At 42.7% G+C, this 16,895-nt stretch overlaps 1 pseudogene; it reads right to left on the reverse strand.

Annotated features, from left to right (window-relative positions):
• Positions 1-2,613: 2,613 nt before the first annotated feature.
• LOC102246628 lies at positions 2,614-3,429 on the reverse strand (annotated as a pseudogene).
• Positions 3,430-16,895: the final 13,466 nt, after the last annotated feature.

Below are 16,895 nucleotides of genomic sequence, written 5' to 3' on the forward strand. Positions count from 1 at the left end.
GTATTTGTGTAAACCCCAGACTAACTAGTTGGGTCACTGCACTGAGTATGGTTATCACCTAACTAGATGACCACAGGGTCACGGCACATTATTGAAATGAGGGGACACATCTGCTTCCTCTTCAGTCCCAAATGTGTCCTGCGTGTGAACCTGTTGGACTATCTCACACTGTGACCAACCATTTGTTTGCCAATTTTTTTCTCTCACAAAAATTCTCTCTTGGGGTCTGGCATCATGGGAATTGGGTCAGTTTTCTTTGGGAAGGTCAATCTCAAGCTGGTTACAAACAGTTGATTTCATGACTACTAAGTGCAGTTTAGGCCAACAAAGGGCAAACGGAGAGGTTCCTTCCATGGGCTTGGAGGCATGATGAGGCCACTGCCCAGCGCACACTGAGGCTTCTATTGGAGATAATCAAGGGTGTGTGTGTGGGTCACAACATCTGATCCCATAGAGGTGGAACCGTGGAATGCCTGAGCAAGGGAAACAAGTGAAATGTTACCCTCTTCCTGTCAAAAATTGTTAACAAGACAGTCTTCTCCAAAACCCAAAATGTCAGCCAGGTTTGCTACCAGTGAACACAGATTAGTTCTGTATTAGACTAATTTCTCTGGGTTCTTCAGAGAAACAGGACCAGTAAACACACACACACACACACACACACACACACACACACACACACACACACTCGTGGACTGGGTAGATAGATTGGGGTTGATTTACTATGGGGAATTGGCTCAGGCAATTAGGAAGGTTGAGATGTCCCAAGATCTGCGTATCTGGGAACTGGAGACCCAGGGAAGCCAGTGGTGTAATTCAGGGAGAGTCTGAAGCTATGACAACCAGGGAAGCTGATGGTGTAAGCCATAGTCCGTGGGCAGAAGAATATGAAATGAGATGTCCCAGCTCAAACAATGAGGCAGGAAAAAAAGGGTAAATTCCTCCTTCCTCCCCTTTGGTTCTATTCAGACCCTCAATAGATTGAATGAGGCCCACCACACTGGGGAGGGGAGGCATTTACTTTATTGAGTCCGCTGATTCAAATGCTAATCCTGTCCAGAAACACCCTCAAAGAGTTACCCAGAAATAATGTTTAACTTGGCATCTGTGGCCAGTCAAGCTGATACAGAAAATTAACCATCACAAGCTCTCATTCATTCATTCATCCATCCCATATTTATAGGGCACCTAGGATATTTCAGGTAGTGAGTGTGATTCTGGAGAATCAATGAGGAGCAAAATCAGATAAGGCCTCTGCACCCCTGAAGCTGGTGGTTTAGAGGGAAACAGACACTAATCAAATAACCTGACAGGCTCCAGACTAGATACATGATTTCTAAGGTCCCTGCAGCTCTCTGAAATTAAATAGCTCTCCTCAGTCGCTGAACCTCATAACTCATGAAGAAGAAAGTCACCAATTCCTGGCAGCCCCAGGGCCCACATTAACAGGAATTTGTCTGCCTCGCTGGGGAGAGTTGCCTTGCTGGACAGTTTCCTTTGGTCAACAGTACCACCCTAAGCAGAAGTCAAGAACCGCCATTCTGGAGGCTCCTTCCCCCACCTCACTGGCCTCCCTCCCTTGCCCTGGTTTGTTGTTTGTTTGTTTTGGGGGAGTGGATTCCATCTTTAGTGATGAGTACTTCTTCCTCCATGACACTGCAGAGCTGATGATGAGGCCTGTCATGAGTATGACATCTCTTTGGCTGCAATCCTGGCTTCTTCTCTGCTCTTTTTGGTCATCAGCCTGTTGCAATCTGGTGCTGCCTCATGGGACTTGCCACTAAGCTAAACAGCCACAGTCAGTCACAGCCACTTAAGTGGGTTTCTTAGACCAGGGCCTTTCCTTACTCCTTCTCTTTTATTTTTTTTTAAATTTTTTTCTTTATTGATTAAGGTATTACATATGTGTTCTTAACCCCCATTGCCACCCCCTACCCCGACCCCTTCTCTTTTAGCTTCACCACTTCTTGAACTTTCCAGGCCTCTTTGATGAGTTGTATGATCAATTTGGAGGCTTATACATTTAACGGGTATTGAGAGCCTTCTATGTGCCAGGCACTGGCTAGATGTGGAGACTCTACAAATCCAACTGTGGGACTTCTGATTTCATTAGGAAGAAGGCAAAAACAGAAAGGACCCAGTGTGGAGGGCACACACACACACACACACACACACACACACACACACACAAAGACAAAGGAAAGAAAAAAAAAAGGATGAAAGTATTAGGATTTAGGGAAATGGAAGTTTTGATATAGAGTGAAAAAGCTTGAAACTGTAAAAACTAAAAAAGATTGAATGAAGACACAAGGGTCAAAACACAATATTAAGGGAAATTTATTAGAAGAAATCTCCCCAAGTTTTCCCACTTTGTGAAAGACACATATTTCAACACCATTTTTGACTTCCCTCTATGGAAACTAAGGCTTTAGCTCTCATTCCCACCACTTTCCCACTGTGCATCTACAACTTTCTCATCCCATGTCCTCTCAAGTTTTGGTCAGATTAATTTTTTATGTTTAGTCTTCCTGAAGTTTCCCTATTTTCCAAGTAAGACATAGAGAGAAGACCAACCCCCATCCCCAAAATGGACCAATCCCGCCACAGTCCCCTTTAATCCAAGGAAGCCTGGAGCAGTCCAGAGAGATGGGTACCACAGGTTGGCGTGGCACCTCTGTGGACGTGGCTGGGCATTTGGGCGTGGCATGTGGGCAAGCAACTGTGTCTGCTGGTATCAGGTGCCTGACAAGGGCCCCTGTGGCTTTGCTCACAGATGTGGTCAAGGAGCAGGTCTGTGGTGCACTCCAGCGCTGGAGGCAGCAGGCTCCTGCTCCGACGGGGAGAAGCAGCCCAGCACGTGTGCCTGCACTGCATCAGGGTGTGTAGGGCTCCCGGTGCCCACCGATGCCCACCCACAGCCGTGGCATTGCATTGGAGTTGAGGCAGCTAATGCAGGAACGAACTTCAGAACCAGTTTTCCCAGGGGCTTGTCCAGGTCGTCATGCACCAGGTAGACCTCCTCAGCAGTCAGCCCCAATGGCCCGGGCCACCCTGCGCCCGTTGGCATTCATGAGCCACCACGGCTGACGCAGGACCAGCTGGGCATCCCCGAGTGCAGCTCGGGCAAGGTTGGTGGTGCAAAGGCCGCCAGGGGCCCAGCTCTCCGCTACACCCAACCACCAAGTCAGCTGCCCCAGCACCGCCATCCCCACGCTGTGCCACGTGCTGGGCAGTCTGGGGTTCCCCAGGCCGGCCGCTGGCCACCAGCCACTGCTTCCCTGGGAGCCGGGATTCCAAAACGCAACCACACAAGGCTGGACTCAGCAGCAGCCCTGCAAGGCAGAGGCCAGGCGGCCAGCAGCATGCTGTTCCCATCACATTCCAGATTAATTTTAAGTGTTTACTTGGACTGTGTACACACTGAGTCATGTAGTATGCTATATCAGTTATCAATTCACCGCAACCAATTACCCCAAACTCAGCAGCTTAAAACAATAAGATTTACCTCACTGTTTCGGAGGTTCAAGTATAGTTTAGCTGGAACATTTGACTCAGGGTTTCTCACAGGCTGCCGTGAAGACAGCTGGCCAGGGCTGTGGTCATGACAGGGATCAATCCAGAGGGTTGAGTGATTTCCTGGGATTACTTCACTGATGAATCCCTCTCCTCCATTTTCTCTCCTTGCTTTCTCTATTCCTGTTATTTCGGTACTAGAAGCCCAGTGCACGAAATTTTTGCAGGGCCGGGGGGGAGGGGGATCCCTTCAGCCCAGCCTGCACCCTCTCTAATCCCTCGGGGGATGTCCGACTGCCGGTTTAGGCCCAATCCCAGAGCAGTCGGACATCCCTTTCACAATCCTAGACCGCTGGCTCCTAATTGCTCACCTCCCTGCTGGCCTGGTCACCCCTAACTGCCCCCCTCTGGCCTGATCACCCCAACTGCCCCCCTACTGGCCTGGTCACTCCCAATTATCTCCCCTGCCAGCCTGGTCACCTCTCACAGCCCCCCTACTGGCCTGGTCACCCCAGGCAGCCTGATGTTCAGTCGTTTGGTCATCCCTCACTAACCTCTCTGCTGACCTGGTCACCCCATGCAGCCTGCTTGTTCAGTCATTTGATCGTCCCTCACTAACCCCTCTGCCGGCCTGGTTGTAGGCAGCCATCTTGTGAGGGCATGAGGGTTAATTTGCATATTACCTCTTTATTATATAGGATTGGGTCCACTGGATTGATCCTCTAATGTTCTTTTCTCTCCTATGATCAATCTCTTTATTATATTTACTTTATAAGATATTTCCTCAATTTTGTGTTTCTGCAATCTTATTTTAATTTTTAAGATTTATTTTCTTTTTCTTTGAGTGTTATTTTTACATAGGACATTTTTTTGTTTAGCTCTCTGAAGCTGTGAGTGATAGCTCCTCTGTTTTCCACTTGTTCCTTTTCCATTTATTTGATTTGGCTTCTATTTTTCTCGTTAGAGGTTTTCTTCAGTTGTCTGGTCATCTATTACTGTTTTCTAATGACTTGGAGTGGAAGACCATAGTGTTGAGAAAGATTGTGTGCATGAGGATGGAGTGTGTTAACTGAGCTTTAGAGAAGGGCAGGATGGCTGAGTTCTTGAGTTTGGGAATTCTCTTGGTTGTCTTGCTCTCCTGTCTTCTTGGCTTGGAGCAGAGCTCACAGGAAACTCTATTGTCTGGGGCTACAGACCTGATTCTGAGAGTTAAATAGGGAAAGGTTGGGCGAAGCCTCAGCATATGTATAGACCCACCTATCCCTTTCATCTTTGCCTCTAGTATTTCCCAGATACTAACATGCAAGGAGAAATGATTTATTAGAATACATATGAAAAGGAAGCTGCTCCTGCCATTTATGTAGGACCATTGAAGTCTCATTAGGTACCTTTCAGTCTGTCCTTATCTTCGGTGGTAGTTGGGGTTTAGCACAGATGTGAATGATTTGGACTTGGGCATACTCTGTCCCTTCCTCCATTTGCCTCATTGTTTATGTTTAGAGGCCTGGTCTCCAGATAGCCAATGAAAAGGGTAGCGGTCGTACGCTAATTACCATGTTTCTCTTTTATTAGTGTAGATAGGACATTTTTTTGTTTAGCTCTCTGAAGCTGTGAGTGATAGCTCCTCTGTTTTCCACTTGTTCCTTTTCCATTTATTTGATTTGGCTTCTATTTTTCTCGTTAGAGGTTTTCTTCAGTTGTCTGGTCATCTATTACTGTTTTCTAATGACTTGGAGTGGAAGACCATAGTGTTGAGAAAGATTGTGTGCATGAGGATGGAGTGTGTTAACTGAGCTTTAGAGAAGGGCAGGATGGCTGAGTTCTTGAGTTTGGGAATTCCCTTGGTTGTCTTGCTCTCCTGTCTTCTTGGCTTGGAGCAGAGCTCACAGGAAACTCTATTGTCTGGGGCTACAGACCTGATTCTGAGAGTTAAATAGGGAAAGGTTGGGCGAAGCCTCAGCATATGTATAGACCCACCTATCCCTTTCATCTTTGCCTCTAGTATTTCCCAGATACTAACATGCAAGGAGAAATGATTTATTAGAATACATATGAAAAGGAAGCTGCTCCTGCCATTTATGTAGGACCATTGAAGTCTCATTAGGTACCTTTCAGTCTGTCCTTATCTTCGGTGGTAGTTGGGGTTTAGCACAGATGTGAATGATTTGGACTTGGGCACACTCTGTCCCTTCCTCCATTTGCCTCATTGTTTATGTTTAGAGGCCTGGTCTCCAGATAAGATGTATTGTGTCTCCCTCCACAGTCTGCTTGCTGATTCATAGGGCAAACAACACGCCACTGATAGCTTGGGGCCTTGAACTAGATTAGTCATTTATCTGATTTGCCACTTATCTCCTGGGGTAGAGAAGGGAAGAATTATAACACAAACTAGGGGCCCAATGCACGAATTCGTGCACCTTGAAAGGAACTGAAGAACAGTGCTGCTGCCACTATTATCAACATCACTGAGACCCTGTCTGTCTACACCACGCTGAGTGTATTTTTCAGGAGTTGTCATTTTGCTTCCCCTACTCCCACTTTTTTTTTGTAGCTATCATGATAGGTTCAAATAAACCACTATGTGTTCTAAATTTTCTTTATCAATAAGATACATGCAGGCTTAATGGATTCCCCAAGTAGAACACCTTCCAGCTCAAGGAACAAACAAATTATTAAATATTAAAACTGCCTAATATCAAAAGGTACTGATGGCAATATCATTTCTTCTCTGGGAATGTGAATGCTAATATTATCATACTTGAGTAATAAATTTTAAAAAATCACCTCTAAGTACTACAGCCTCAAAATTAGTTCCCTTTATCATTTGCTAGACTTTAATACCTTAGCTAAATCAAATCTGTTTTTCCTCAAAAGCTAATATTTTTTAAACAAACTTATTGAGCTATATAATTCATGTACCAACAAATTTACCCTTTTAAAGAATGCAATTTAATATTTTTTGTACAGATTTTAGCAACTACCACCATAATCTAATTTTAGAACATTTTTATCACGCTCAAAAGATGCTCTGTGTCCATTTGAAATCTCTCCCTATTCCCCTAATCCCAGTCCTAAGAAACCACTAATCTATCTGTCTCTATAAATTTGCTTAGCCTAGACCTTTCATAAGAATGGAATCATCTGGTAAGTGGTATTTCATGACTGGCTTCCTCCACTTAAGCATAGTGTTTTTGAGTTTCAGACACATTGTAGCATGTTTCAGCATGTCTTTCCTTTTTATTGCCAAGTAGTATTCTGATATATGGATATACCACATTTGTATATCCATTCATCAGTTGATGAACATTTGGGTTATTTACAACTTTTGGCTATTAAGAATAATGCTGCAATAAAGCTTGGTATACAAATCTTCTTGTGGACATGTTTTCATTTCTCTTAGGTAGATACCTATAAGAGATATTGAGTCATATGGTAATTATACGTTTAACATTAAACTGCCAAACTGTTTTCTAAAGTAGTTGTGCTATCTTAAATTCTTATCAGCAGTGTATGGTGGTTCTAATTTCTCCACATCCTTGTCAACACTTATCATTGTTCGTATTTTTAATTTCAACCACACAGTACATGTGAGGTGGCATCTCATTGTGATTTTATTTGCCTTAACCTAATGATTGAGTGTCTTTTCATGTACTTATTAAATATTTGTGTATATTCTTTAGAGAACTGTCTATTCCAGTGATGGCAAACCTTTTGAGCTCGGCGTGTCAGCATTTTGAAAAACCCTAACTTAGCTCTAACTACCACCATAATCTAATTTTAGAACATTTTTATCACGCTCAAAAGATGCTCTGTGTCCATTTGAAATCTCTCCCTATTCCCCTAATCCCAGTCCTAAGAAACCACTAATCTATCTGTCTCTATAAATTTGCTTAGCCTAGACCTTTCATAAGAATGGAATCATCTGGTAAGTGGTATTTCATGACTGGCTTCCTCCACTTAAGCATAGTGTTTTTGAGTTTCAGACACATTGTAGCATGTTTCAGCATGTCTTTCCTTTTTATTGCCAAGTAGTATTCTGATATATGGATATACCACATTTGTATATCCATTCATCAGTTGATGAACATTTGGGTTATTTACAACTTTTGGTTATTAAGAATAATGCTGCAATAAAGCTTGGTGTACAAATCTTCGTGTGGACATGTTTTCATTTCTCTTAGGTAGATACCTATGAGAGATATTGAGTCATATGGTAATTATACGTTTAACATTAAACTGCCAAACTGTTTTCTGAAGTAGTTGTGCTATCTTAAATTCTTATCAGCAGTGTATGGTGGTTCTAATTTCTCCACATCCTTGTCAACACTTATCATTGTTCGTATTTTTAATTTCAACCATACGGTACATGTGAAGTGGCATCTCATTGTGGTTTTATTTGCCTTAACCTAATGATTGAGTGTTTTTTCATGTACTTATTAAATATTTGTGTATATTCTTTAGAGAACTGTCTATTCCAGTGATGGCAAACCTTTTGAGCTCGGCGTGTCAGCATTTTGAAAAATCCTAACTTAGCTCTGGTGCTCTGTCACATATAGAAATTTTTTGATATTTGCAACCATAGTAAAACAAAGACATATTTTTGGTATTTATTTTATATATTTAAATGCCATTTAACAAAGAAAAATCAACCAAAAAAATGAGTTCACGTGTCACCTCTGACACGCGTGTCATAAGTTCGCCATCACTGGTCTATTCAAATCCTTTGCTTGCTTGCTTATTTATTTACTTATTTATATTTTAATTGATTTCAGAGAGAAAGGGACAGGAGAGAGAGATAAAAACATCAATGATGAGTGAGAATCATTGATCAGCTGCCTCCTGCAATGCCTCCTACTGGGGATCGAACCTGCAACCCGTGCATGTGCATGTGCCCTGACTGGGAACCTGGTTCATGGTTAGAAACTCAACCACTGAACCACACCAGCTGGACTCATTTTTAAATTGGGTTATTTGTCTTTTTCTTGTTGAATCATAAGAGTTATTTATTTTCATATTTTTATTTTTAATTAATTAATTAATTATTAATTTAAATAATTCTTTATTGTTGAAAGTATTACATAAGTCCTTTCTTCCCCCCATAAACCTCCCTTAGCTCCCTCCCCTCCTGCCCAGGCCTTCAGCACCCATAAGAGTTACTTATATGTTCTGGAGCAGCCGTGGGCAAACTACGGCCCACGGGCCAGATCCGGCCCGTTTGAAATGAATAAAACTAAAAAAAACCAAAACCGTACCCTTTTATGTAATGATGTTTACTTTGAATTTATATTAGTTCACACAAACACTCCATCCATGCTTTTGTTCCGGCCCTCCGGTCCAGTTTAAGAACCCATTGTGGCCCTCGAGTCAAAAAGTTTGCCCACCCCTGTTCTGGATACTAAGCTCTTATTGGACATGTGATTTGCAAATATGTTTTCCAAGTCTGTTGGCTGTCTTTCACTTTCTTGATGATGTTGTTTGAAGCACAAACATTTTTAATTTTGATGACGTCTAATTTATCAATATTTTTCTCTTATCATTTGTGTTTTTGGTGTCATGTCTAAGAAATCATTGCCTAACCCAAGATCATGAAGGTTTATTCTCATATTTTCCCCTCAATTTTATAGTTGTATTTCTTTCATTTAGGTCTGTGATCCATATTGAGTTAATTTTTTATATGGTGTGAGGTAGGGGTCCAGAGTCATCCTTCTGCATGTGGAATATCCATTGTTCCCAGCACCATTTGTTAAAAAGATTGTTCCTTTTCCATTGAATTACTTTGACAGCTTTGTTGAAAATCAGTGACCACTAATGTAAGGGCTTATTTCTGAATTCTCTATTCCATTGATTTATATGTCTATTCTTATGCTAATACCACACTGTTTGATTATTGCAGTTTTGTAGTAAGTTTTGAAATAAGGAAATGTAAGTCCTCTAACTTAATAGTTCTTAAAAAATGATGCTATTTTCAAATAAAGGATTGTCATACAGTTTGACTATATATTTTTTGTTTTGATTTTTTGTTTCTTTTTTTAGAGAGGAAGGGAGATGGAGAGGGAGATAGAAACATCAATGATGACAGAGAATCATTGATTGGCTGACTCCTGCATGCCCCAGACTGGAGATTGAGCCTTCAACCAGGGCATGTGCCCTGACCAGGAATCGAACCATGACCTCTTGGTTCATAGGTTGATGCTCAACCACTGAGCCACGTTGGCTGGTCTTGATTATGTATTTGTAGACACTTTTAAATTTTGAAAGGCTTGTAGATATCAGTTATATTCTTCTGTGGAGGTAATAGCTTTTACATACCCAGCTGTTAACAATAAGAAAATCATATAACATGTTTTCTTATACATTTTTAATGGGCATGGGCAGGTTGTGGAGACCCTGAAGAACCATATTTCAGAAGTTTGATTTGCTTAACATTTAGCTAGCAACTCCTACATGTTATGGTCTGTGCTGGAAGCCTGGGTGAGAAAGATAAATGGGGCATAGTTCCTTACTACACCGTGAGCATTCAGGATGCTCACGGTGTAGCAAGGAACCAGTCAGAATGTGATTTCTGACTTTCTGGAAATTGTCAACTTATACTTCCTCACTTTATAGATATGTAAAGGAAGCCTAGAGAGATTTGTGTTAAAGCAATAGTATCCACACAAGTAAATAATTGTGAGCACAGTGCCTTGACATCATAGGCCATCAGAAAATATTTGCCATGCAAAATCTCAGACATCTCTTGTAGCAATATGTTTACAGATACATCTAGAGCAGAGGAAACAAGGAGAAAATAAACAAATGGGACTACATCAGAATAGAAAGCTTCTGCACAGCAAAAGAAGCCATCAGCAAAATAAAAAGGGAAGCCACTGTATGGGGGAACATATTTGGCTATGATACATCTGATAAAGGGTTAATATCCAAAATACATAAGGAACTCATACAACTTAACAAAGGGAGACAAACAATCCATTAAAAAATGGGTAAAGGTCCTAAGTAGACACTTCTCCAAAGTGGACATACAGAAGATCAAGAGCTGTATAAAAACATGCTCAAAGTCACTGATCATCAGAGAGATGCAAATTAAAACAATAATGAGGTATCATCTCACACCTGTCAGGATGGATACTATCAACAAATCAACAAATGACAAGTGCTGGCGAGGATGTGGAGAAAAAGGGAACCCTAGTACACTGCTGGTGGGAATGCAGACTGGTGCAGCCATTATGGAAAACAGTATGGAGTTTCCTCAAAAAATTAAAAATGGAACTGCCATTTGACCCAGTGATCCCACTTCTAGGAATATATCCTAAGAAACACCGATCAGAAAGAAAGTATGCACCCCTATGTTCATAGCAGCACAATTTACAATAGCTAAGATCTGAAAATTGTCCAGGTGCCCATCAGTAGAGGAATGGATAAAAAAAACTGTGGTACATTCACACCAAGAAATACTATGCAGCAGTAAAAAAGAAGGATCTTTTATCCTTTGAGACAGCATGGATGGACTTGGAGAGCATTATTGCTAAGCAAAATAAGCCAGTCAGAGAAAGGCAAGGGCAGGGGTGGTCTAGAAAGGGTCACTGGGGAAAAGCGGACATCTGTGATACTTTCAACAATAAAGATTTAAAATAGAATAAAAATAAATGTCTCACAGGCAAAAAACAAAAGAAAACATTTGCCATGATTGTTTACTAGGTGGTGTGAAGACTTGAGGCTAGGACACCTAGCCATGGAAGGACAGACTCAGAAGGCTGAGAATATGCTCAACCCTCTGCAGGCTGACTTTCACAGTTAAAGATTCCTTTGTGCTCACTGCCCAGCTTCATGCCATTGAAGGTGCTTTTGGCAGTCAGCTTTGCCCTGGAGCCTGCCCTTGCCCTTTCTTTCTTTTTGGCCCCGGGTGTCTCGAGACAGATTGAATAACCACCCTGGAGTTCTGCCAGCGTCACAAGATGAGGAAGGGCAAGAAGACCAAGAGCAGGGTGGGTGGTGGGGACGGGGGCAGTGCAGAGGAAGTTCAACAATCATCATGTGGTTTCAATGGCTCAGATTTGCTTAGCTGCCAGTATTCGTTCAAACAATTTAGACTTTCTGAAACCAGGCCCTTCCTCTCAGAGTCATTTGTTTACTTCTGTCTGGTGGGCTTCTCTGGCCCTTTCCGGGAACTCATGAACTGAGTGCTTCAGGTGGAGCCTCAGTCTGCTGGGAAGGCCAGCAATTCCCGAGGCCCAAAGTCCAGTGTGAAGTCAGCTGTAACCCAAATCAAGTCATCAGTTGTGGCAGATGTTTAGCATATATGGAGGACACTGAGTTGGTGGTAAAAGGATTACTAGATTTTGTGTGCACCTCTCTGCCACTTATGGAGGAAACAAATTTGCATACGGAGCAAGGTGAGATGCACAGCTGAACTGAAGGAAAAAATGGCATCTTGGGTAAAAGCAAGAACTGGAGATGGATTGCCTCAGTTGGAATTGGGGCTCTGTTACTACCAGCTATGGATGCTGGACAACTTAACATGTTATTTCTGTGTCCTAATTTTCTCATGCAATATTCTTAAGCACTATTAACTTTTAGTATGCTATGTAATTCATTTATTATGTTTATTGTTTACTGTCTCATTGCCCATCTTTATTTTTTTAAAAATATTTTATTGATTTATTTTATTAATTTCAGAGAGGAAGGGAGAGAGATATAGAAACATCAGTGATGAAAGAGAATCAGTAATTGGTTGCCTCCTGCACACCCCCAACTAGAGATAGAGCCTGCAGCCAGGCAGGTCCCCTGGCCGGGAATTGAGCCGTGCCCTCCTGGTTGACAGGTCCATGTTCAACCACTGAGCCATGCTGGCCGGACATCATTGCCCACCTTTGCAGGACAGAAATCTTCACTTTGTGGCTATTGCTTTTGTAAAATTTATCCTAAGAATGTAGAAGGCTTGGGACACATAGTAGGTGCTCAGTATTTGTTGAATATGGTTAATAATAGTACCCATCTCGACTGGATTGTTATGAAGATGAAATGAGTTAATTTTATAATATGTTCAGGGCAGTGCCCACCACATAGTAAGTGCTACATAAGTAATGTGACCATATGCCCCATGTCCTGTTAGCCTGGGACAATCCTGCTTTAGACCCATTTCCTGCAGTAATTATTAATAGTACTCCCTTTCAGAAAAAAAATAATACTAATTTTAAGTGTTAAATTATATGGTTTTCCTACATGTAAGTGTTTTTACTCATTCATTTAAGAAATGTAAGAGAAATTCCTACCATTTACCATGTTTGATGCTAAGAGCAGTGGCCATAGTTCCTTCCCCTGCAGAACTTACGGTCTGTGGACTGTCACTTAAGAACATGATTAAATAGGCAACTCATGACTTGGACACATGGTTAAAGAGAATAATTGGATTTGCATCCATGTTGTTCTTTGCTGTTTTATGAAAAAGTTCTTTATCAGTTTTTACAGCAACCCAACAAGGTGGAAATGATTACTACCCCTCGTTTACTGAGGAAAGACAGGTTCTGAGGACAAATAACCTGGTGGTGGTGCAAGCTAGAGAGCACTGATCCAGGCTCTGATTCCTACATGCCTTCCCACTGAGAACACTGTCTGCTGAGAGCTCCGGCCAGATGGCCTGGCAGCCCTGGTATGACTTGGACTCAATAATTCTGCATTGCTTTATGATAAGCAGATTTCCCCCCTTAAGTCTTAAAGAATATTTAGATTACACTGATTAAAGGTAGGATACATGTTTTAAGTGAAAGGCAAGGCAGAAGTATCTAATTCTTTTGATTTTTAATCTTGCCTGGTCAATGAAGTATATCCATTCTCTAATAAGCCAGTGGTGGCAGGAGCTACAGCTTTTCTCATGTCCCTCTGCCTCCCTCTAGTGACTCGAGTATAGAATTACTATTTTTTTTGGCCCTAGCTGGTTTGGCTCAGTGGATAGAGCCTATGGACCAAAGGGTCCCAGGTTCGATTCCGGTCAAGGGCACATGCCCGGGCTCGATCCTCAGTAGGGGTGTCCAGGAGGCAGCCAATCAATGATTTTCATTATTGATGTTTCTATCTCCCTCTCCCTTCCTCTCTGAAATCAATAAAAATATATTTTTTAAAAAAGAATTACAATTTTTTATAGACGTGTATATATACAGGCAGTGATTTGTAATATAATAGTAATATATTTATAATCTATATTATATTTATAATTTATATAAATATATTTATATGCTACTATTATATGTATTTTGCAGTAGGGATTTATTGCAAGAACACAAAAATCACAAAAAAGCCAAGCCTTATCTACTCCTTCTGTCCTTCCCTTCCTCATGCTTCATACATGTGAAACTGTACTAAATATCAAGGACACAAAGATAAAAGCATTTGCCCACTTTGGCCAAACCCTCTTTGTACCAAAAGAAACAAAGAGGATTTAAAATTTTAAAGAAGAGTGGAAGTAACTACTCTTTCTGTCTCTTATGTAAAGTTAAACACCATGTTGCACTGGAGACTTGCATTAAGGGTGTCAAGGTAAGAAACATTCAAACCTGTGAAGAATTTTTGGGAGTCTATTTGAGCTAAACTGTCCACAAATGCTGGGAAGCAGAATCTCAAGGGATTGAGAGAATGCTCCTGAGAATGGCAGTTTTACACCTTGCTTTATACATTACAATAAAAAGAGGAGTCCTAAGTGGGTTATAAGAAATCCATTGGTGGTAGATTAGGGAGGCAGGAGAAAGCAAAGGGGGAGAGGGGCACCTCTGGGATTAGATAAAAAGTAAAATTATAGACACATACTTCTTTTAGTTAGGTGGGTGCAGGATAGTTAACAGTCAACAATCTATATATTTAAAAAGCCAGTGACCAGACACCATACGACTGGAATGACCGGTCGCTATGACACCCACTGCAGCCAGCAAACTGGCCTAATTGGGGGTGGGGCCGGCCGGTTAACCTCCTGTGTCCCTCCCCCAGGCTGGACCCACCTCCGATCATCCCCCACCACCCTGATCGGCACACAGTCCCTTCCCCCAGCTTGCTCCACCCCTTATTGGCTCCCCCACTCCCATCAGGGGCAAGGCCAGTGGCTATCCCCCTCCCCACCCCCGCAGCCCCTCTCCCCAGCTGGTCCCACCCCTGATCAGCCACACACACCAATCAGGGGCTGGCAGGCTGGCCAACCTTCCACAGCCCCTCCCCCAGCCACTGGCCAACGTACTGCTGTCTCCACCTCTCAACAGGTCCGGCCCCGATCTGCCCCAAATGGGGCCAGGCTGGCCAGACCTCACCTGTGCACGAATTCATGCACTAGGTCTCTAGTTAACTCAATAACAATGAGTTGATTTGTGGTCTCCACAGTGCCTGTGCTTAGAGGGGTCCGGAAAAAGGGAAATTACGTTGTTATTGCAAAGGCATGTTTATCAGATATGTCATTTTAGATGAAAAAAGATAATACGCAGGCTTAATTAAGGTAAAGATTGGCTTTTATCAAGGAATATTCTGGCGTAGGTCATGACTACCCACCATAAACTGCCTTTTATTTTAATTTCAGCCCATCTTTGTGGTTACTTTAGGTCTCTGAATTTTCAAGGCTCCACACAGGCCTTCCCTGAGCCTGTCAGGGTAGCCTGTGGCCCGGTTCATCCATAAGAGAACAGGACTGCTTTTTTATTCTGTATCTGCACATACCCTGACCACTTTTGTCCTTCTTTTCCTCCCCTCCCCTCCCCTCCTCTCCTCTCCTCTCCTCTCCTCTCTTCCGACTCTTCTATTCCTTTGTATGTTATCTCCTCCCAGGATCAAGTTTCTAGGCAAGGAAGCCAGGACACCACCCTGAAGGTTGCAGTCATGCCTGAAGAGATCACTCACCTCTGCTGGAACACAGCTTCCAGCAATTTGCAGATGGTAAACACTTGTAGGTGGCCATAGTCATACTTCTCTATGACACTGCAATCAAACAAACACTAAGGAATTTGCTATCAGGCACTTAGTCAAAACAAGGCAAGCTGCATTCTAGGTGCTGCCTTCTACTTGGAAACCAGCAAAGGAGGGAGGAGTTCTGGCATGTTCTCTTTACAAATGGATCCAGTGGCTTGATTCTGCCATTCTAATACCAACACCATTATAATTACCTAGCTATTAATAATAGGAAAGGAGCAGAGGGAAGGCCAGATACTATAGGCATGTCATTTAGACAGCTTCACTAGGAAGCTACAACTTTACACTACTCAGGGGTTCAACAAAGGGAAGATAGATGCATGCCCAAAGTTGGGGGGACTAGCGAAGGTGCTTACTGTCAATCATACCTGGGAACAAAGGTCATTGGTTAGAATGGCCTTGGCCACTGCAAGAACACAGAAATGTGGGATAATTAATTCCCGGAATGAAAAGCTCACTCTTATGCTCTCTTGTGCTCTTATGTTCTCTTGGCTCTTGGTTCCTCTTGGCACGCTTGGTTCATGTCTCATGCTTGGCTTCCTGGCTTTCCATGGCATCCACTGGTCACGTGGGCCACACACACAATGTACTAATGAACTGAGGCTGAACGGGACCCAACTCCAACATGGGAAGGAAACTCTGGACACTGGCTTTGCTTTTAGCTCCACTGAAACCCCAGCTACACTTCTTCTATGACTGGATTGAGGGAATTGGAACTTGGGAAACACAGGGATGTAATGCCACGCAAGTAAAAATCACTCATTCTCCTGCGCAAGTGAGAAAGTTAACTTGAAACGCAGGCAGACAGGGCAGGGGTCCAGTGGAAACAAAGGCAGGTGGAACATAGGCAGGGGCAAACATGGCAGATTGAACAAGGCTAATCACAGAAACCAACCAAGCCGAAATAAGAAAATGTTTCTGGACTCATAGCAGGAGGCACGAGTAAATAAGGGATGGCCTGCAGTCACAAGGTGGACGAACGCATAGAAACAGAAAAAGTTCAGCATAGGAACAGAGAAAGAACACATAGAAACAGGGAAAGTTTAGGTCCATTGCTGGGCAAAAACAATTGAGGAAATCAATCAGGTGACGACATGGATAGACATAGAGCAGGCTGGTGGCAAATATATACCCCCGGACTACAAGGCTTTAACGGGTAGCCCATTATTGGGTTCCCCTCCCCTTGTGGGAGTCTGAATCTGCTTGTAATAAATTTTCTACACTTTTGCTTAATTCTTCTGGTCCACGGAGCTCATTCTTCGGCATCGTGAGACACGGCCTTGGGAAAACACCTTGGCTCACCATTCCGGTCATCACAAGTCTCAGAGAACTCTTTTTCTCGGGATATTGTAAGAACTCCACCCCTACAACACCCAGTAGGAAGAGGAGCCTCTGCTTCATCCCATATCAATAACAGGAGTCTTGCTTAGCACCCACTCTCCATC

This window comes from Myotis brandtii, unplaced genomic scaffold (assembly GCF_000412655.1).
Source record: "Myotis brandtii unplaced genomic scaffold, ASM41265v1 scaffold9, whole genome shotgun sequence".
In the NCBI taxonomy this organism is placed as follows: domain Eukaryota; kingdom Metazoa; phylum Chordata; class Mammalia; order Chiroptera; family Vespertilionidae; genus Myotis; species Myotis brandtii.